This window comes from Bos taurus, chromosome 21, assembly GCF_002263795.3.
Source record: "Bos taurus isolate L1 Dominette 01449 registration number 42190680 breed Hereford chromosome 21, ARS-UCD2.0, whole genome shotgun sequence".
Taxonomy (NCBI): domain Eukaryota; kingdom Metazoa; phylum Chordata; class Mammalia; order Artiodactyla; family Bovidae; genus Bos; species Bos taurus.
Window position 1 is genome coordinate 64,786,678 of NC_037348.1, and position 23,237 is coordinate 64,809,914.

The window sequence follows — 23,237 nt, forward strand, 5'->3', positions numbered from 1 at the left end:
ATGTGTTGATTCAAACACTTTCCTCCCTTCTAGGACTCAGCGCCTCAAAACCCAAGCCGAGTGGAGTGGGTGGCTCCTTTTCGGATTCCTGGGACCAATCATTTAACCTCAGTTTTCCCTGCCCTAAAGTGGGCTTCCTGATCCCGGCAAGTCAAACACCCTAGGAGACCGCACCTTGGGAACTTCAGAGTGCCCCACCACGCTGTGCAGTATTTCCCAGTTCTTCTCCATCCCCGCATCCAGATGTGCCTGTCCTCCCCGTGGGGTTCCCTCCCAGGCTTTCTGGGGCTCACCTCCTCTCCTTTCCATACTCTGCTTCTTGACATCCTCAAGGGCAGAGCCTCTGTTGTCTTTGAGAGTGTGTGTTGCCCTGCTCACGTGCGAACCATAAATAGTTGTTCCCTACTGGCTCAGTGGTAAAGAATCCACCTGCAAGGCAGGAGACACAGGTTCGATCCCATGGTCAGGAAGACCCCCTGGAGAAGGAAAGTGGCAACCCACTCCAGTATTCTTCCCTGGAGCATCCCGTGGGCAGAAGAGTCTGGTGGGCTGCCGTCCATGGGGGTCACAAGGATTCAGACACAAGTAAACAGCAACAGGAGTTATAGAGCAAAGGGGTGTACACTGGTCATGGGGGTGGCTTGGGGCGGCTGACATTGTGCGTGTCACCTTGGAGGGGTGTACACTGGTCATGGGGGTGGCTTGGGAAGGCTGACATAGTGCATGTCACCTTGGCAGGTGTGGCAGGCTGGCCTCCTCAGTCAGGTGTGCCCGGGGGCTTTGACGGGACTGTGTCCTTAGGACACGAAAACTGCTGGGTATGAACTGAGAAGAAGTCAGTCAAGGAGTCCTTTCTAAGCTGAATTGAATAGTGCAGATTTCAGGTGACATCCAGATGAGGATTCTTCTTGACTACACTGGGACTGGAAGCACTAAGTGTGAGGCTGGCAGGTTGGTCTGCAGCCCACGTAGCCTTTGCAGGAACCCTCCAGCACTCAGGTGCCCGTGGGAACGTCTGCCCTGCCCGGCACCTCTGGGTGACCTTTCCTCCCGCCCTCTGCTCCCTGCCTTTACAATGGCCACTATAATGCGTCTGGCGCAGAGGTTTCCTCCATACCAGCGAGCCTCCCAGAGTCAAGATTTAGGGCTGGTTTGAGGTGGGAGGGGGTGGGAGGAGGACACAGGCCTCTCAGCAGGGTTGCGGAATGTTTCAGGGGTCAAGGAAATAATATAAACCTTTGAATAGAGCCTCCTGAATAGTTTGTTCGGCATTCCCCAGTGACTGGCATCTCAGTTACCAACTGCTTTGTTACAATTTGCTTTTCTTTAAGCTAAACATTCTTATATGGTTTTTACAGCAAGTGAACGGGACAAAGTGTCTCTAAGTGTAATAATTCTCTCTTCTGATCCATGGCTAACAAGCAGAGGAGGCAGAGGGGCCATAAGCCAAAGGATCTCTAATTTGCTCTGCCAAAAACTCCTTTCCACACTCTGTCAGCTCCGCATCTTGCCCCTTAAGGCTGAATAAATTAGTTGCCGCCCTTGGGAAAAAAAAATGTACCCCATTTTGGCCCAGGAATCTTCGTTAGTTACCTTTCTGAAGGGAAGATGATTAACCTTGTTATGCCGAGCAAACCCGTCTTGTATGCTTTGCAGTTCCAACCTTGTCAATTTTGTCTTTCTCAACCAGGGACAGCAAATGTCAGTCTCCTGCAAGAGAAATACTGGCTTTTGATTTAAGGGGAAACAAACCGAATAGAAGCTTACCTTTTGTTCTTTTTCTAAACTTCAAGGTGGAAATTCAAATACCCTAGCTTATACATTTATACGATTTTGTTGTTGTTTATAGAGAAAATAATCTGGTAGATTATTTTTCTGTTATCACCACTTCTAAGAGTTGATGCTGTTTTTTTCCCCCAAACACTGATGATGTCGAGCTGCTGTTGTCATGGAAACCTGGAGACGGAAAAGACCTAAAAGGATTCAGGGTGAAAGTTCATCTTTAAAAAAAAAAAAAGAGTTCAAAAAAGAAGGTCAGATGAGCCAATTTTATCATCAAGTATTTTTTTAAATTAATAGATCATAAAACTATAAAAGAAAGAATAAATTGGGACTTCCTTGGTGGGCCCGTGGTTAGCATTTCACCTTCCAGAATGTCAGTTTGATCCCTGGTCCGGGAGCTAAGCTCACACATGCCTCGTGGCCAAAACACCAAAACACAAAGCAGAAGCAATATTGTAACAAATTCAATAAAGACTTTAAAATGGTCCACATCAAAAAAATCTTAAAAAAAATAATAGATTATATAAGGGACCGTGTTAACACTATTTTACAGAATTCAGAGCCTCCCATCCACCTTCCCTCCCCCACCCCCATCCTCAGTGAATCCAAACCCCATGGACCAGTTATCTCAGAGCCAAGACACTGCCCTTTCCCACTTTCCCAGGCCACAGCTGCAGGTCTGGTGCAAGGCAGCAGTCATGAAGGTGTCTTGGTGGTCGTCATTCTAGCAAAGACAGTTCCTGAGTGAGTGTGTCTGTGCATGCTCAGTCTACTCAGTTGGGTTCAACTCTTTGCCACCTCCTGGACTGTAGCCCACCAGGTTTCTCTGTTCATGGGATTCTCCAGGCAACAATACTGGAGTAGGTTGCCATTTCCTTCTCCAGGGGATCTTCCCAACACAGGGATTGAACCCAAGTCTCCTTCATTGGTGAGTAGAGATTCTTTACCACTGAGCCGCCTGGGGAGCCCCACTGAGTGAGTGACTTTGTGCCACACCCTGTGCCAGGCCTGTATGCGCCTTACTCTTCAGAGCTGTCTGGTGGTGGGCAGGTTGGGTGACCCCATATAGCAGAGGGGTGTCCACTTGTCATGGAGTGGCTTGGGATGTTTAGAGGTGACATAGCTGAGCCTCAGAGAGGCAGAGTCACTTGCTTGAGATCGGAAGGCTCAGGAGGGGCAGAACCAATATTCAAACTCTGTTCTGTTTGATTCCTGTACAACCCACGTTTCATGGTTTGAGCATTGCCTGTCACTTTGATACCTGTGAGCTCGCATTTCCTCTGCTGCTTAAACTGAGGTCTGTGAGACTTTGTTTGAAAAACATACCTTCTAATAAGGTAATGATACATCCCCTTCTTGTTGTCTGAGAAGTAACGCTGGTTTATTTTATGTGAACAAACCAATCCCAAGCATTGAAATTGAAACTCATTAAAAACCTCCCAACAAACAAAAGTCCAGGACCTGCGGGCTTCACAGGTGAATTTTATCAAGCATTTAGAGAAGCGTTAACACCTATCTTTCTGAAACGGTTCCAAAAAATTGCAGAGGAAGGAAAACTTCCAAACTCCTTTTATGAGGCCACCGTTTACCCGGTACCAAAACCAGACAGAGAGATACAGCTTTGATTTATTTTAGGCAAAATCTGAAATGACGTGGTTTTTTTTCCCTACAAACAGTGGCTTCTTCTTGTTTGTCTTTAAATGGGGAGGAACAGATATTTAATTTCGATAGCCAGGCAGCAGCAGCTCTGTGAATGCACTCGGTAGTGGGGAGGAGGATTTGATGGGGCAGCAGAACTGGAGCTGGGAGAGTTGCTTTTCGTTGGGTTTGCATGAAGAGGATCTTCAGGGTGTCTCTGATGGCTCTTCCTCGTCTTTGTGATTTTTTTGGCTGTGCTGGGTCTTTGTTGCTGCCTGGGGGGGCAGGTGGAGTGCTTTCTCTGGTTGCAGCGAGTAGGGGCCACTCTGTCTGGTATGCGGGCTTCTCCTGGTGGTTCTTCCATTGTAGACCTCAGGCTCTCGGTGCAAGGGTTTCGGTAGTTGTAGCTCGTGGGCTCAGTAGCTGTGGCTCCTGGGCTCTAGAGCTCGGGCTCTGTAGTTGTGGCACATGTGTGCACGCGTGCAAAGTTGCTTCAGTCGTGTCCAACTCTTTGCGACCCCATGGACTGTAACCCACCAGGCTCCTGTGTCCGTGGGATTCTCCAGGTAAGAATGCTGGACTGGGTTGCCTTGCCCTCCTCCAGGGCATCTCTCCGACCCAGGGATCGAACCCTTGTCTCCTAAATCTCCTGCATTGGCAGGCAGGTTCTCTACCGCTGGTGCCACCTGAAGCCCCAGTTGCCCTGCAGCAGGTGGAATTTTCCCAGATCAGGGCTCGAGCCTGCCAGGAAAGTCCCTTCTTTGTGATTTAAAAGGTAAACCATGTTGGTGACTCTGGTGCGGCTTCTGTGGTGGAGACGCTTGTAAGCGTGTTGTGTTTGCTTAGAGGTGAAAGGTGGCTCATAGAAGATAGGAATCTGGCAGGATGAAGAATGTGGGGATTCCTGTGCGGCTGGTCCTTCCAGAGATGCCTGCTGACTTCAGAGCACAGATGTTTAAGCGCTCTTTTAACTTTTCCCTCGTTCCAGCCTTTTCCACTTCATTTCTCAATACCATGTCACCCCACTGACTTTAAAAAAAAATTTTTAATTGAAGTATAGTTACTGTACAATAGTATATAAGTTACAGGTGTACCATATAGTGAGTCATAATCTTTAAAGGTTATATTCCATTTATAGTTATGTTAAAAGAAATTAGCTATGTTCCCCTACACCATATATCCTTGTAGCTTATTTTATACCTGGTAGTTTGTACCTTTTAATCCCCTACCCCAGGGGTCCCCAACCTCCAGGATCTAATGCCTGGATGGAGCTGATGCAATAATAATAGCAGTAAAGTGCACAATAATAATGTGCTTGAATCACCCTGAACCTCCCCCCACCACCATCCATGGAAACATCTTCCACAAAACCGGTCCCTGGTGCCAAAGATGTTGGGGCCCACGGTCCCGCCCTGTGGTGCCCCTGCCCTTCCCTCTCCCAACTGTAACCCTTGACTTGCGACACCCCTGCCTTTTGGAGGATTAGTACTGATACCAGATGCTGCCGGGTGACACCTGACGCCTGGCCTGGGGACACCTGTGGTCCAGGAGCTCAGCGGCAGGTCTCCCCTCGATGCACGTGCCCTGCAGGCACACAAGGGCTCCTCCCGCAGCAGGTAAAGGCACTGCCATCTTGGAGGTTGGATGGTTTGCTTAGCTCATCCGGTGGCACCCCGGGCCCCTGGTTGACAGCTGGAGCACAGTTCTTGCGGCTCCTGGTCCACGGGCCTCCTTCCAATCCACATCACATCTCAGTTTTCCCCGCCTTCGAAAGGTGCACATTTCCTTTGAAGTGAGAAAAGCTCAAGCTGCAACATCACATTGTCGGATGCTAGTACAGGACATTATCTCTAACTGCTAGGGCACACGGCCGATTCCTGGGGCGGGAGGAGATGCAGATTCGATGGAGACGTGTGGGCCTTTGTGTCTCTCTCCTCTGAGTCCTTCAGTTTGAGTCTGGAGGTTAGAGGGTCTCAAACATTTTGGTCCATCTGGCTTTTGAACATCTCCTTGGACCCCACGTGATTTTCTGATGTCACGCTTTGGTCACTCAAAAAATATTGACTCTGTTACACAGATCTTCTAAATGTTGACACATTTCATTATACAATTTAGAAGAATCACATGGGTTAATATCGCCACCAAGTAGCGGAAAAGTATTAGGAGGCTTTCCAGCTCACGGAGGCTGATACAAGTTTTCCAATGTTCTGGGTTTTTTTCCTTAAGAGCTCAGATTTTTATCATTGGCAGCAAACACTATTAATTGTTTTTCTTGATGGGACAGGCTCACTTCATTCACTTTTGGGAGAATGGTTGCAGAGCATCCTGTCTGAATAATACAGTCTGTCGCACAGGTGAAAATGATGCTCCCGGAGTCAGAGCTCACGGGGCTGCCCATGCTCAGCCCTGAGACAGCCTTGGGCAGCTGAGGGGCCCCATGCTTTCTACTCCTCACACAGAGGAAAGAGGCGTGTTCTCCAGGGTATGCTTTAACAATAATGTTAGGCTATTGGAGATCCAACCAGTCCATCCTAAAGGAAATCAGCCCTGAATATTCATTGAAAGGACTGATACTGAAGCTGAAACTCCAATACTTTGGCCACCTGATGCAAAGAACTGGCTCATTGGAAAAGACCCTGATGCTGGAAAAGATTTAAGGTGGGAGGAGAAAAGGGGACGGCAGAGGATGAGATGGTTGGATGGCATCACCGACTCAGTGGACATGAGTTTGAGTAAACTCTGGGAGTTGGTGATGGACAGGGAGGCCTGGCGTGCTACAGACCATGGGGTCACAAAGAGTTTGACACGACTGAGCGACTGAACTGAACTGATTGTGCAGCTTCATTGAAGACATTCTTCCGTGAGCCCAGCTTTCCACACTCAGTGGCAGCAAGGCACAGCTAAGGGCTAAGGCACAGCATTCTTGCCTGCCTCCCTTCTGCACGCTCAGCACACATGCCAGGCCGTGACAAAGGCAGGTAACATCTGGGTATTACTGTGAGGATAGTCTAGACCTCATGGAGGCCCTGAGCGGCTCTCAGGGACACTCAGGCGTCTTTCTGTACTTTTAGAACAGCTGCCATCCATGTTAGAAACAGCTCTTCATTGGGTGCCTTCCTGGGGGACCGGCTTTGTGCCTAGTATTTTTCTGGGGGCCGAAGATGCCCTGTGTGAATGGCCCATCCCTGTCTTCAAGAAGCTCACAGTCTAGTGGAGAAGGGGGTCAGGCGAACAGATGGCTTCAAAATATCTTCATAAGTGCAGTGATAATGGTCAGGCAAGCAGATGCTCGGGAAATATGTGGGAGGGTCACCCAGCCCAGCTTGCTCTCCTAGCGGTGCTGGTGAGAGGTCGGTCAGGCAAGCGGATGCTCGGGAAATATGTGGGAGGGTCAACCAGCCCAGCTTGCTCTCCTAGAGGTGCTGGTGAGAGGTGTGTCTTGGAGAAAATAGCCCTGAGCTGATGAGCTTCGAGAGGAGAAGCAGAAGTAAGCCAGGTTAGAAGACAAGGAGGAGAGTCCCACGAAGACTGAGTGGCTTGGGAAAAGGCGTGGAAGCAGGAGAGAGTTTGAAGTATTTGAGAAACTCCAAGGAGCCCAGCTGAGTTTCCCCAGTGGCTCAATGGTAAAAAAAAAAACAAAAACAAAAACAAAAAAAAACCCTGCCTGCCAATGCAGGAGGCGTGGGTTCCCTGGGTTGGGAAGATCCCCTGGAGAAGGAAATGGCAACCCACTCCAGTATTCTTGCCTGGGAAATCCCACGGACAGAGGAGCCTGGCGGGCTACAGTCCACGGGGTCACAGAGACTCAGACACGACTTGGTGAGTAAACAACAACAGTGGTCCAGCTCAGACTGGAGCACACGAGTGGGGGCGTCACGTGGGCTGAAGATGTTACAGAGGGCAGATCCCGGGTGCTGAGTGCTTTGTCCTGAAGACAGCGGATTTAAGCAGAGAGATGGCCCAGTTTGTATTTTAGATCACTCTGCCGTGTTGAGAGGGGTGGGAAGGGAGCAGGTGAGACTGTTGACAGGTGAGCCCATGGCGGCTGGCTGGAGTCCAGAGAGCACATGACCAGGGCCGGACCAGGGTGTGATAGACAATTGGCTTATGACCAGACTGTCTGTGAAAGGGACTCCCCCATCACTCAGGATCCAGGAGGGGTTATGATGGAAGGACTGGGTATACACATGGAGGATGGTACCTTCACACCTCGGAGACAAGATCTGAAGACACTCAGACTGTTTAATGTTCTGAATATTTGGGTACTTCAGAGTCAGCAGAGTTTGAGGACTGATTTGATGTTGAGGGTAAGAAATATGGAAGCAGCCTAGGAAGCCCCGAGATTTGTATATCAACAAGAGGCTGCACGGCGCTGCGTCCATAGAGGTGAGGGAGCAGGGGAGGGTTTCCAGGCCAGACGGCCAGTCTAGCTTCGTGTGTCACGTTCCTGTGCACGCACGTGTGTGTTTACACGTTTGCACATGCCCATGTCTTCAGGTGAAGATGTCTGAGGGCGGATGCAGTTAGATCGGGAGCTCGAGACGGCTTTGGTCAGAGATGTTGGTTGAGGAGCTGACAGTGGAGGTCAGGGCTGCAGCCGGGAGAGCTGGTGAGGTCACTCAGGAGGAGCAGGGCCCAAGTCAGGAGAGAAGCCACAGAAGGTCAGCAGGCTTGACAGCCGGAGCCGGGTCTTCCTGGTCCCTGCCACGTGCAGAAGAAGTAAAGATTTGAAGTCATAACTCTTCAATTAGTTTAGTTACAATCTGAGCATGCTTTTAAATGTTTCATACTAAACACAAATGCTTTATGAGCAGTATGGCCACTGCAATACATATTTTTGTTCTTGAACTTAACCAGACTGGAAATCTGGAAAGAAGGGTGGAAATACCAATTACGGTTTATATTCCTTACCCACCCATTCATTTTTTTTTTTAAATAGGGTGACTTCGTGCACTGCAGCGAGAGAGTAGCCCCTGCCCACTACAACTAGAGACTGCCCGCGAGCAGCAATGTGGACCTAGCCCAACCGTAATATAAATTAAAAAAAAATGAGTGCCTTTTCCTCCCATCCATGGTTTTTACAGTTTGCAGAAATTTTACTCTTCCTCCTTTATGGCAATAAAGGTATACGGTGATTTTAGAAGGTACGATTTCCAGTCTGTCGGATGGCCAGAGATGGGAACAGTAACGCCGGAAGTGCCATCTGTCATGTGAGGTTTGGACTGCTGTGGCAGGAAGAGGGAAGCAGGGGATTTCATTCTCATTTCAGAACTGAATAGTGTCAGGCACTTTTCCTCGTGGTTTCCGCCATGGAGCAGGTGTGAAGCAGACGTGGGTGGGGAGATGGGAGAGTCTGGACTGACAGCTTGGGCTTCCCCTCCTTCAGCATCCCTGGTAACACCCAGGTGGGTCCCGAACCCCTGGCTTGGCACCGGGCTGACCGACCTCGCTTGGGGTGCGAGGTGCTGATGATTTCTTTCTCTTTACATTTTAACATCTTTTCCAATATGTTTCTGCACTTTAAAAATCAAGATCAAATAAAAAATAACCAGTGAAAATGTCTTCTAATTCTTGGGACACTCAGACAATTTGCTTATGCCCTAGACTATCTGTGAAAGGGACTCCTGCATCACTCAGGATCCAGGAGGGGTTAGGGTGGAAAGACTGGGCGTCCATGTGGAAGATGGTACCAGCTCATAAGCAGGCAGCTTGCCAGAAAGGGTTTTAGAGTTTTATCAGCCAGCTAGGTGATCGTGAAAGTTGATCTATCTTTAAATGTTTGTATTTAAAGCTTTTTAGCCCTGCTATATATTCACTGTGGGCCTTCCCAGGCTTCTCAGTGGTGAAGAATCCACCTGCAAATGTAGGAGATTCGGGTTTGATCCTGGGTTGGGAGGATCCCCTGGAGGAGGAAATGGCAACCCACTCCAGTATTCTTGTCTGGAGAGTCCCATAGACAGAGGAGCCTGATGGACTATAGTCCATGGTGTTGCTGAAGAGTCAGACACGCCTTAGCGACCAAACAACAACCATCTATCAAAGTGTGCTTTTTTTGGCTGAGGGGTGGTATTTTTTTTCCAATATATTCTTAGTTTTGTGTTTGCTGAAAATGGATTGTATGATGTGTTGCTCTTGCTGGTAATGAGTGTTGATGGGTCCTGAGAAACCCAGGCTGGGCCACATGGCCTGGTGTGGAGGAGACCTTCAGAAGGCAGCTTCGCACCTCAGCTCTCGCTATCAGCTGTCTGAGGCCCAGCACTTGGCAGCTCGTAGGGAGAGGCTCGTCGAGGATGAAGAGGGAGAGTCTTGCCCTCCCGGCACCTCCCGTCTGCTTTCTGCATCAGGGTTTTGGTGTGAAGCCGCATGCCACGCGTGTGTGCTCAGCTGTGTCCGACTCTTTGCGACCTTGTGGACTGTAGCCCACCAGGCTCTTCTGTTCATGGAATTTTCCAGGCAAGAATCCTGAAGTGGCCATTTCCTTCTCCAGGGAGATCATCTTGGCCCAGGAATTTAACCCGAGTCTCCTGCATTGGTAGGTGGATTCTTTACCACTAAGCCACCCGGGAAGCCCTTGGTATGAAGCAAGTTCTTAGAAAAGTCCTATGTCTAATTCAGACAATAGAGAAAACATCAGACCGAGGACACAGAGGCATTATTTTTCCCTTAACCCACTGCATTTCCTGTGAGCAAGCCAGTTCCTACCTTGTCCTGACCTCAGGTAAGGATCCAGGAGCAGGTTCAGAACCAAAGCTGCGTTTACTTTAAGTTCAGCTCCGTTAGTCAGTTGCTCTAAAGTGAGCCGGAGTGCAGTGATTGCAAGGAAATGAGGAAAAGCCTGGGGGGAGGCAGCCATGTGGGGGGAAGGCCTGCAGAGGCCCAGCAGGAGATACTGGCTGAGATTTTTAAAAAGCCTATACGCTTCCTGACCTAGGAATCCCCTGCTTTAGATAGTAGCCTGCTCTGGGACTTGCCTGGTGGTCCAGTGGTTAAGGCTCTGAGCTTCCACTGCAGGGAGTCCAGGTTCGATGCTTGATTAGGGAAGATCCAACAGGCCTGGTGGCCAAAAAAAAAAAAAGGTAGTCTCCTCTGACTTCATTTGCAAGTGAAAGCAGAGGCTGGTAATTTACATGGTTATTGTAGAAGAGATTCTTAGGCTCAGTGGCTCAGTCCTGTCTGACTCTTTGTGACCCCATGGACTACAGTCCGTCAAGCTCCTCTGTCTGTGGGATTTTCCAGGCAAGAATATGGAGCTGGTTGCTATTTCCTACTCCAAGAACAGATCCTTGCACTAACTTATTAAAATTATTCCTGCTTTCATATAGAGCTCTTTAAATCCAAGCCTCTCAGCTTGGTGACCTTGTGAAATCAGATCATGACCCCTATGGTACAGATGAGAGAAGTGAAGGGAGAGTTAAAGGGCTTATTTGATGTAACACACCCCTATCCCGGCTCCTTAAAGGGCTCTGTTTGTTACCCTGGCTGCCCTCTGCCCCTAGGAAGGGGGCACTCATCTCTCTCAAGTCTAGGGGTTCTACACCACGTGGCAGCGAGCAATGCCGTGGAACAGGAGCAGATCCAACAAGCATTTAGATTAGGATCTACAGTGCGTTTGTCTGCTCATGTGTCAGCTCTGTAAAGCATCTCTGTGGCTAACCGCAGAGCATTAACAGCAAGCATACCTGTGGCTGGAACACTAGAAAGTGCACTGCCTGTTAGGAGGGCAGTACATCAGGAAGGCAGGTAGGAGCACAGCTTCAGCGAGGGCGCGTCGCTGTGGAACACCGAGTGATAGAAGCAGACAGACAGCCTGGTGTGCAGAAACGAGAGATGGGATTGCTCTTTTCTGAACAAAGGCATTTTGCAGCCTGCGAGGTGGTTGCACACGATTGCAAATAGAAGCTCCGGCATCTAACCGGAGGGCAGACGATGTCTGTTTCCAGGATGGTTAGGACTACTTGTCATTCTAAGGATCTTTTGAAAAAAAAAAAAAATTCTACCTTTATAGACCATGGCACTGTCACGAATGGCGTTTTTGAATATCAAATGCAGGAGCTATATATATGAGAATGTATGTGAGTGAGTGTGTGTGTGTGTGTGTGTGTGTGTAGGGAACCACGATGGTCGATGAATAATCATTTAACAATTCAATTGTTTGAATAACACTAGTGATAATCCCTTATATTTATAAGGTACATTAACATTTCCACAGCTCTCGCCCAGATATCACTGGAATGATAATTCACTCAGGGTTACAGGTCATCACTGTTCCCACCCATGCTCTGAGGGGGCGGACCCCTCAGAGTGAGGGGTGAGGGGTGAGGGGTGAGGGAAGCAGAGACCCGCCCCGCATCCCGTCCCTCTCTCCCTTCACTTTCCTTTATTCACATGGACTCCATTTTCCCACCCCATCCCCCACCCCAGGTCCTTTCTCAGCCTCTTGGCCGCGTCTCCCAGACCCAGGTGATTGTGGCGAACACCTTGGTTCTAAGATGCCATTATGTTCCTTCTGTCGTCACGTATCCCACATGAAAGGCCATTGCACTTGCCCGCACGGGTCGGTGGTCGAGGACGCCCCCTCGGAGCAGACCTGCTGGTGCACACCTCGCCCATCTCCTCTTGCCAACTGTGTCTTTATTTCCACTCCTTCGGTCCCCGTTTCAGGCTGCCGGAACCTCTCTCGAGCTTTTCATATTTTAGCACTCCCTCTTCTTGGCCTGCTGTGCCCCACCAGACATGCTGGCTGTCACCAGTCCAACCCATCTGTGTTTTCTGGATTCACATAAGCGCCAGGGCCTCGACAAACTGGGTCCCTGCACGCCGACGGCCGGCCGTCCAGCAGCCGTCTCCTCCGGGAAGAGGACCAAGCCCCCCCCACCCCACCACCACACACACACACACACAAACACACACACACATCCCCCATCCCCAAGACTCACTGTCCTGCCATGCCCGTCAGCTCCAGGGGCTGCTAGGGAGGCCGCCCTAAGATGTGTAACCAGCATCTTTTTACACTGACTCCATTTCTTTGTACAAAATTGCCACTTCGGAGACCCTACTGCCGGCAGAATAGCTTCCTTTCTTAGGCTGGTGCTGGCTCCCAGCTCCAGCAGCATTGCCCTGTACGTGGGCCTTGTCAGCTGCCCTGGGCGATGCTCTTGCCCTGGCCTGGCAGAGCCATGTCCCGGTCAGACCCGGGGCCCCTTCTGGTGGAGTTGGCACCGGAGTTGGCATGGCAGAGGGTGCCAGGGCCTGGCTTCATGAGAACTGAAAGGAGACCTTGGGCCCACAGGTGGTCCATCCTCTCTGAGGCTGAATTTCTATTATCTGGAAAACTGGGTTAGAGACTTCCCTGGTAGTCAGTGGTTAAGAATCCACCTTGAAATGCAAGGGACACCGCTTTGATACCTGGTCTAGGAAGATATCACTTGCCACAGGGCATCTGAGTCCGTGCACCACAGCTATTGAGCTCATGATCTAGAGCCTGGGAGCTACAACTACTGAAGTCCAGGTGCCTGGAGCCGGTTCTCCACAAAAGAGAAACCACCACAGCGCGAAGCCCTCACACCGCACCCAAGAGAGGGGCCCCCAGCTCACCGCAACCAGACAAAGCCCATGTGCAGCAGCAAAGACCCAGTACAGCCAAAAATAAAACAAAAATAAATCTTTTTTTAAAAATTGGGCTAAGTGTCCAAATAACATCAATCCCAATGGCCTGTTCGTTGTGGAGACAGATGAAACAGCGTGTTGGAAAGGCCGTGGACACAGCATTGGAGGAGGGTTGGTTTACTTAATCTTCCAACACGTTTATTATTGCATGCCTCCAGCTTGCCAAGCCCGCTTCTAGGCTCTGGGAAAAGAGCAGTGAAGAAAGCAAACCCCAGGAGGCCCTTCCATCCTAGTGGGACAGGGACAGTGGGCAAGCAAGCAAGAGTGAACAAGGTCGCTTCCTAGAGTGTGTAAGTCCTCTGAAGTAAATGAACCAGCGACTGAGATGACGTGGAATGAGTTGTCCAGGGATCACTTAGTATCGCTCCAGGTCAAGTACCATTTCCTCCAGGAAGTTCTGCCTGGTTGCTCAACTGAAACAGCATAGCTGAGTAATGTGGTTAGGAGCCAAGGACTTCCCTGTGCCTTATTTCCAATTTCAGTCTCCTGTCTAACACTTAGAGTATGTATAATACTTTATAATAAGGAGATGCAGGCTCGGAGAGATCAACAGTTGCCCAGTATCTCCAAGCTGGAAAGAGGCAGAACTGAATGTCCGACTGCAGTCTCTGCCCTGCCTACCACACCTCCTGTCCATCAGGACCACATGGTCATAGCTGATCCAGCACTCACCGTAGCCTATGGACTCTGAGGTTTTCCACGTGAGCCTCCATGCTCTCGAGGGATGGGACTGTTGCCTGAGCACCAGAGCAATGCCTGGAGCATCCCGGGAGCTTTTCCCAAGTTCACTGACTCAATCACCAGCTTCAGCAGTGACAGCCCCTGGCCATGTACGTGGATGCCATGGATTTCCCCTTACCAGTTCCCAGAATTCTACTATAGTGAACGGTCAAGCTGTGGAGAGAAAATAGGGGAAAGGAAGGTTCTTTCATGTTTAAAAAAAATTGTTTTAGATGTTAGCTATCTTGATTCACAGACATGAAGACTTGAGTCTTACATCTCAACTTTGGGGTTCCCTGGTGGCTCAGATGGTAAAGACTCAGCCTGCAATGCAGGAGATCTGGGTTTGATCCCTGGGTCAGGAAGATTCCCCCTGGAGGAAGAAACGGCATCCCATTCCAATATTCTTGCCTGGAAAATCCCGTGGACAGAGGAGCCTGGCAGGCTACAGTCCATGGGGTCGCAAAGAATCAGACAACGACTGAGCGACTGACACTTTCCCTTCTCAGCTTTACCCTAAGCAAGTGTAGATCCCTACCTACAGCAGCAGAAAAGCCTTAGTGCACAAGCGTACATATAGCAATTGGCTTATCCTGAGTGTTCATTCTTGTGAGGGGTGACCATTTGCATCTGGAAACTTTGTAGCATTTTAAGTATGTTTCCATGCACTGATTTTGAACAGGAAAGGGATACAGTTAAATTCTGTGGCTGGAGACTTCCCTGGTGCTCCAGTAGTTGGGAATCCATCTTGCAGTGCAGGGAACGTGGGTTCCATCGTGGGTTGGGGAAATAAGATCCCACATACCACAGGGCAGCTATGCCCACACACCATAACTACTGAGCCAGTGTGTTCCAGAGCCTGTGTGCCACAACTAGAGAGTCTGTCCGTGACAACAACAAAAAGGATCCAGCATCTTGCAAAGAAGACCCCATGTGCCATGGCTAAGACCCTGCACAGCCTAATGCATAAATACATTCAGATCAGATCAGATCAGATCAGTTGCTCAGTCGTGTCCGACTCTTTGCGACCCCATGAATTGCAGCACGCCAAGCCTCCCTGTCCATCACCAACTCCCGGAGTTCACTCAGACTCACGGCCATCGAGTCAGTGATGCCATCCAGCCATCTCATCCTCTGGCATCCCCTTCTCCTCCTGCCCCCAATCCCTCCCAGCATCAGAGTCTTTTCCAATGAGTCAACTCTTCTCATGAGGTGGCCAAAGTACTGGAGTTTCAGCTTTAGCATCATTCCTTCCAAAGAAATCCCAGGGCTGATCTCCTTCAGAATGGACTGGTTGGATCTCCTTGCAGTCCAAGGGACTCTCAAGAGTCTTCTCCAACACCACAGTTCAAAAGCATCAATTCTTTGGCGCTCAGCCTTCTTCACAGTCCAACTCTCACATCCATACATGACCACAGGAAAAACCATAGCTTTGACTAGACGAACCTTTGTTGGCAAAGTAATGTCTCTGCTTTTGAATATGCTATCTAGGTTGGTCATAACTTTCCTTCCAAGGAGTAAGCGTCTTTTAATTTCATGGCTGCAGTCACCATCTGTAGTGATTTTGGAGCCCAGAAAAATAAAGTCTGACACTGTCTCCACTGTTTCCCCATCTATTTCCCATGAAGTGATGGGACCAGATGCCATGATCTTAGTTTTCTGAATGTTGAGCTTTAAGCCTACTTTTTCACTCTCCACTTTCACCTTCATCAAGAGGCTTTTGAGTTCCTCTTCACTTTCTGCCATAAGGGTGGTGTCATCTGCATATCTAAGGTTATTGATATTTCTCCCGGCAGTCTTGATTCCAGCTTGTGTTTCTTCCAGTCCAGCGTATCTCATGATGTACTCTGCATACAAGTTAAATAAGCAGGGTGACAATATACAGCCTTGATGAACTCCTTTTCCTATTTGGAACCAGTCTGTTGTTCCATGTCCAGTTCTAACTGTTGCTTCCTGACCTGCATACAAATTTCTCAAGAGGCAGGTCAGGTGGTCTGGTATTCTCATCTCTTGAAGAATTTTCCACAGTTTATTGTGATCCACACAGTCAAAGGCTTTGGCATAGTCAATAAAGCAGAAATAGATGTTTTTCTGGAACTCTCTTGCTTTTTCCATGATCCAGCAGATGTTGGCAATTTGATCTCTGGTTCTTCTGCCTTTTCTAAAACCAGCTTGAACATCTGGAAGTTCACGGTTCACATATTGCTGAAGCCTGGCTTGGAGAATTTTGAGCATTACTTTACTAGCGTGTGAGATGAGTGCAGTTGTGCGGAAGTTTGAGCATTCTTTGGCATTGCCTTTCTTTGGGATTGGAATGAAAACTGACCTTTTCCAGTCCTGTGGCCACTGCTGAGTTTTCCAAATTTGCTGGCATATTGAGTGCAGCACTTTCACAGCATCATCTTTCAGGATTTGGAATAGCTCAACTGGAATTCCATCACCTCCACTAGCTTTGTTCGTAGTGATGCTTTCTAAGGCCCACTTGACTTCACATTTCCAGGATGTCTGGCTCTAGGTGAGTGATCACACCATCGTGATTATCTGGGTCGTGAAGATCTTTTTTGTACAGTTCTTCTGTGTATTCTTGCCATCTCTTCTTAATATCTTCTGCTTCTGTTAAGTCCATACCATTTCTGTCCTTTATCAAGCCCATCTTTGCATGAAATGTTCCCTTGGTATCTCTAATTTTCTTGAAGAGATCTCTAGTCTTTCCCATTCTGTTGTTTTCCTCTCTTTCTTTGCATTGATCGCTGAGGAAGGCTTTCTTATCTCTTCTTGCTATTCTTTGGAACTCTGCATTCAGATGCTTATATCTTTCCTTTTCTCCTTTGCTTTTTGCTTCTCTTCTTTTCACAGCTATTTGTAAGGCCTCCCCAGACAGCCATTTTGCTTTTTTGCATTTCTTTTCCATGGGGATGGTCTTGATCCCTGTCTCCTGTACAATGTCACGAACCTCATTCCGTAGTTCATCAGGCACTCTATCTATCAGACCTAGGCCCTTAAATCTATTTCTCACTTCCACTGTATAATCATAAGGGATTTGATTTAGGTCATACCTGAATGGTCTACTGGTTTTCCCTACTTTCTTCAATTTAAGTCTGAATTTGGCAATAAGGAGTTCATGGTCTGAGCCACAGTCAGCTCCTGGTCTTGTTTTTGCTGACTGTATAGAGCTTCTCCATCTTTGGCTGCAAAGAATATAATCAATCTGATTTCGGTGTTGACCATCTGGTGATGTCCATGTATAGTGTCTTCTCTTGTGTTGTTGGAAGAGGGTGTTTGCTGTGACCAGTGCATTTTCTTGGCAAAACGCTCTTAGTCTTTGTCCTGCTTCATTCCATATTCCAAGATCAAATTTGCCTGTTACTCCAGGTGTTTCTTGACTTCCTACTTTTGCATTCCAGTCCCCTATAATGAAAAGGACATCTTTTATTGGGTGTTAGTTCTAAAAGCTCTTGTAGGTCTTCATAGAACTGTTCAACTTCAGCTTCTTCAGCATTACTGGTTGGGGCATAGACTTGGATTACTGTGATATTGAATGGTTTGCCTTGGAAACGAACAGAGATCATTCTGTCATTTTTGAGATTGCATCCAAGTACTGCATTTCGGACTCTTTTGTTGACCATGATGGCTAGTCTATTTCTTCTGAGGGATTCCTGCCTGCAGTAGTAGATATAATGGTCATCTGAGTTAAATTCACCCATTCCAGTCCATTTGAGTTCGCTGATTCCTAGAATGTCAACATTCACTCTCGCCATCTCTTGTTTGACCACTTCCAATTTGCCTTGATTCATGGACCTGACATTCCAGGTTCCTATGCATTATTGCTCTTTACAGCATCGGACCTTGCTTCTATCACTAGTCACATCCACAGCTGGGTACTGTTTTTGCTTTGGCTCCATCCCTTCATTCTTTCTGGAGTTATTTCTCCACTGATCTCCAGTAGCATATTGGGCACCTACTGACGTGGGGAGTTTCTCTTTCAGTATCCTATCATTTTGCCTTTTCATACTGTTCATTAATAAGTACTAAAAACAAAGTTCTGTGGACGAGCTGAGCACCTGTCAAGGAGGGGCTTGCATTCCAGTCCCAACCACTCCCTCCACCAGGGGACTACCATCCGGAGCATCGTTACACTGAGCCACGTGCCACAGCCCTCCGTGGCTCCCATCAGTCTTGTGAAAATGAACCCTGGTTCCTTTCCCACCGTGAATGGCGCTCTGCTTTGCTCACTGACGGTGTCACTCTGTAAGACAGTGGTGGTGTCTGATTTCAGTATTACCCTGCTTCTTGGTTGATGTCTTAGGGCAAAGCGCACATGATACTCTGAACATTTCAGATGTGATTCCATTTTAGAGGAAGAAAGCTGAAGTCTCGTCAAAGCCAAAGAGAGAAAATGAGTCAGGAACAGAGTGCGTTTAGAACTTTGTTGTGACCAGGAATGTTCTACAAACAGACTTTTGTATTGATGGGGGACAGAACCCGATTGTGGGTCAGAACAGCAGAGAAGACTATTCAGAGTGGTTCCAGATACGGATTTGAGTGAGCTAGAGTGTCAGTAAATTCATCCATTTATTTTCTCATTCATTCAGAGCCAGGCATTATACACACACTAGGTGCAGAATAAATACCACAGTGATGAAGGCGGTCACAGTCCACAGAGAGCCATTTAGCGGCCGGCAGATCCCTGGCAGAGCAGCCGTACCTGGTAGGTCCTAGCACTGTGTCAATATCCTTGTAGAGCATGTGGACCTAGAAGGCGTGGGTGCTGCAAACACTCTGTTATGGGCCGAATCGTGTCTACTCCCAGATTCATCTGTTGAAGCCCTTACCACCTAGAACCTCAGAACGTGATCTTATTTGGAGACAGAGTCTTGATAGAGTTAATGAGGTTAAGATGAGGTCGTGTGTGTGTGCGTGCGCGCACGTATGCGCTCAATCGCATCTTTGCAGCCCCATGGACTGTAGCCCACCAGGCTCCTCTGTCTGTGGGTTTTCCCAGGCGAGAATACTGGAGCAGGTTGCCATTTCCTTCTCCAGGGGATCTTCCCCTCCCAGGGATCAGACCCCTGTCTCTGTGTCTCCTGCAGTGGCAGGAGGGCTCTTGACACTGGTGCCACTTGGGAAGCCCTAACAGTCACTAGGGTGGACCCTGATGCAGCCTGCTTGGTGTCCGTGTAAGGAGAGGAGACGAGGACACAGATGTTCATGGGGACGCACAGAGAAGACAGTCGTCTGCAAGATGGAGAGTGAGGCCTCAGGAGAACCCGGCCCTGCAACGCCTTCGTCTTGGGCTTCCAGCCTCCAGCATTGTAAGGGAGTAGGTTTCGTTATGTAAGTCCCTTCACCTCTCCCCTCTCCACACTGGTAGCCTCTGGTTTGTTCCCTGCATCTTGAGTCTCCTCCTCTTTTGTTTGATTCACTGGTTTGTTGTATTTTTTTTGGATCCCACAGGTAAGTGATATCATGCAGTGTTTGTCTCTCCGTCTGACATATTTCACTTAGTGTAACGCCCTCCAAGTCCGTTCTTGTTGGCTGCAAATGGCAGAGCTTCGTTCTTTTCACGGCTGAGTGGTGTTCCCTGCGGATGTGTGTTAACCACACCACCCTTACCCGGCCACGTGCTGACGGGCACGTAGGTCGCCTCCACGTCCCGGCAGTTAGATAGTGCTGCTCCGAACATGGGGGCACCTGTATCTTTTCAAATCAGTGTTTTCGTGTTTTCCAGATACATTTTCAGGAGTGGAATTGCAGGGTCGTAGGGTAGTTCTGTCTTCTGTGTTTTGAGGACCCTCCGTACTGTTTTCCATAGTAGCTGCACCAATTTACATTCCCACCAACCATGCACAAAGCTTCCCTTTTCCTCACACCCTTGCTTTTCTTTATTTTAAGATACCAGGTGCGTGTGTGCGCCCTTGTTGGGAGCCCTCCCTTAGCTGTTCTTACACAGACATACACGGCGCGTCCTGGGCTGCCCTTTTTTCTGTTTGGCTCCTTTACGCCTTTAAAACTCAGCACCCACAGTCACCTCTGGGGTGGTCTGAGGGCCCGTCACGCTTTTTCTCTCCCACTGCACGTCACCTGTGCTCCTGTCCAGCCTGCAGCCTCCGCTGCCTGGTGAGCAGGTGACCTAAAGGATGGACGGGTCATTGCCAGTCATTCAAAATGGTTGAAGTTCGGGGGGTACATTTTTTATTGTGGTAAAATACATATAACAAAATTTGAGATTTTAACCATTTTTAAGTGCACAAATTCAGTGACATTAATTAGAGTCACATCGTTGTACAACCGTCACCAGCATCTATTTCCAAAATGTGTTCATCACACCAGACAAAACAGTCCCCTTTAGCCAATAACTCCCAATTCCCCCCCACCCCAGCCCCATGTCCTGGTGATCTCTAATCTGCTTTCTGCCTCTGTGAACTTGCTTATTCTAGACATTCCGTCCTCTTCTGTCTAGGGGATTATTCAGGGACGAATACTGGAGTGGGTTGCCATTTCCTCCTCCAGAGGATCTTCCCAACCCAAAGATCAAGCCCGAGTCTCCTGCATTGCAGGTGCCTTCTGTACCATCTGAGCCACCAGGGAAGCCCTTCATATAAGTGGGATCATACAGTATTTGGCTTTTTATAACTGATGATTTCACTTGGCATAGCGTTTTCAAGTTCCGTCCATGTTGTAGCATGTATCACAACTTCATTTCTTTTTTACCTGAGTAGTATTCCATTTGTGGAAAGACCGCGTTTTCTCTATTCATTCCCCGTCTCTTAACTTTCGGCTGTTGTGACTAAGGCTCCTATGACGTGAGTGCACAGATACCCTTTAGACATCCCTGTCTTCAGATATCTGTGGTGTATACCCTGGAGATTGAGGAGGAGGGCGTGACAGAGGATGAGATGGTTGGATGGCATCACCGATTCAATGGACGTGAGTCAGAGCAAACTCTGGGAGATGGTGAAGAACAGGGGAGTCTGGAGCGCTGCAGTCTCTGGGGTCACAAAGAGTCAGATGTGACTTAGCGACTGAACAGCAGCCACCACCTTAGGGGTGGAATGGTAATTGATAATTCTGTGTTCACCTTCTTGAGAAACTGCCGCACTGTGTCCCACAGAGGCTGTGCCAGTTTATTAATACTTTCCTACCAGCCGTGCACAAGGTTCAGTTCCTCCACGTCCTTGCCAGCACTTGTCATTTTCAATTTTGTTGATCTTACCCCTCCTGGTGTATGAGATGAAGGGCTGGCTCATTGTGGTTTTGATTTACAGTTCCCTAATGACTAATGATGTCGAACATTTTTTCATGTGCTTAGTGGCCATCTGTATATTTTCTTTGGACAAATGTCTACTCAAGTCCTTTGACCATTTTTATCATTCTGTTATTACACAAAATGGTTGAAACTTTTTAAAAAAATTGTGCTCCTTAAAAGGATGACCCCTCCTAATGCTCAACTTTCTAGGAATGTTATTCTCCAGGGGTTCTGGACTGACAAGGTTATTTCAGTCATCTCCTCCCTCTCCCACTCTCTTGGCTCACCGCCCCCTCATCTTTTCTAGAGTTCATCTTTCAGATTAAACGTCACACGGTACTTGAATAAAGAATCAGGCTGCAGAATTTCACTTTGGGAAGCTGCCACAACTCAAATGCACCAATATCCTTTTCAAATATGTTAAAAAGATGAGAGAACTAGATTGTCCATTGTGTTATTTGAATGCCCTTTGACAGTGACATGTGATGGATTTGTGCTCCACGAAGTATTTGCCAGTGCGTTTTGGTGGGGGCTGGAAGCAGGGTTTTGAATGTGCAGAGGCGAAATGTCTTTGTGGATAGATCTGAGTGTTTTCACCGAATGGTTCTGTTGGTTGTTTAATCTCAGTCTCACTCTCTGAACTCTCAGTGGAAAGAGAACCAGGTCGGGGGGAGACTGCAACCCTCAGGGACAGGTACCATGGAAGTGCGTCTTCAGGGTCTTGGACCTGAGCCCTGGGCTCCGAGGCACCGCTCGCTTCAGGCAACCAGCAGCTGTGAGCCAGGGAATTTGTCTCTTTTATGGAATTTGGAATGAGGAACTTCAAGAGAATTTTAAAAGCTATTCTGAGTTAAATTGGGGGATGGGAGGTGGGGGAAATGTCGTTTTGCTGTGACTTCTGAATATATAGCACTGAACTTGATCAAAACTATTTTTCTTTTTTTTAAGTCCATTAAGAAAACGTCTGTTATAAGCTTTAGGTCCAGAAACAGTTCAATTTATCCTTTTTGTTTCTTTATCCAAGCCAAATATTTTCTAATCTTTCGTATTTTGCCTCATTCCACAAAGGATTTTTGGTACCTTGTAACACTGGATTTTCTGGAATCATTAAAATGTACATACTTTTTTTTTTCTTTCTTGTTTTTCCTGCTACTGCTTTTCTCCCCTTAAAAAAAAAAAAAGCTTTCTGGAAGTATCATTGACATACAGTAATCTAAACATACTTAAATGAGCAATTTGATAAGTTTTGACATATGCGTGTATCCAGGAAATCATAACCACAATCAAGATAATGAAGATAGCCATCAAGCCCTGGAGTTTCTTTGCGGCCCTCCATCATCGTTCTGCCTCACCCACCTCTTCAACCACTGATATTCTGTCGTTATAGATTGGTTTGCATCTTGTGTGGTTTGATATAAATGGAATCATACTGCATGTACTCTATTTTCTGGTTTTTTTACTCAGCATAATTGTTTTGACATTCCTCTGTGTTGTTGCTTGTTAATGAATTTTATTAGTTACTTGTTAATGTACTTTATTAGTTACATGTTAGTATACTTTTATTCCCGACTAGTATATCCGTTGTATGGACATACCGCAGTTTGTTTAGGTATTCATTTGTTGGTGGACGTTTGGGCTATTTCCAGTCTTTGTATGCGCCCATGTTTTTGTTTTCTCTTGGGTGAATACCTGAGAGTGGATGGTTGGATCAAGCAGCAGAATCGAGTTTTGCCTTCAGTCTTTCCCATCTTCAGGGTCTTTCCCAGTGAGTCAACTCTTTGCATCAGGTGGCCAGAGTATTGGAGCTTCAGCCTCAGCCACAGTCCTTCCAGTCCCTTCCAGGGTTGTTTTCCTTTAGGACTGACTGGTTTCATCTCCTCAGGGACTTGAGCTATGTAGATATTAGGACACTTGAAGTTTCCTTATGACTCTTCTGATGCTTCATTCTCGCTCATCTTTTCTCTATCTCTTCCTCCCTCTTTTGAGTCTGTTTTTTCCTCTGAATTCCATCTTGGGTAGTTTCTATTGCTGTTTCTTCACGTCCATTCATCCTTTCAGTTACTCTCATCTAGTGTGATATGGTTTTCATCTCTAGAAGTTTTCCTTATTTTATATATTAATATATGTCTTCCATGCATCTTCCTAACACATTCATTTCTTTCTTGTAGCTTCTGGAACGTAGGCA

General features: G+C 47.7%; 1 protein-coding gene across 7 annotated transcripts in view; it reads left to right on the forward strand.

Annotated features, from left to right (window-relative positions):
* The window catches only part of EML1 (EMAP like 1), a 204,739-nt gene that overhangs the window by 82,921 nt on the left and 98,581 nt on the right, over window positions 1-23,237 (forward strand). The gene's annotated exons all lie outside the window — the stretch shown is intronic.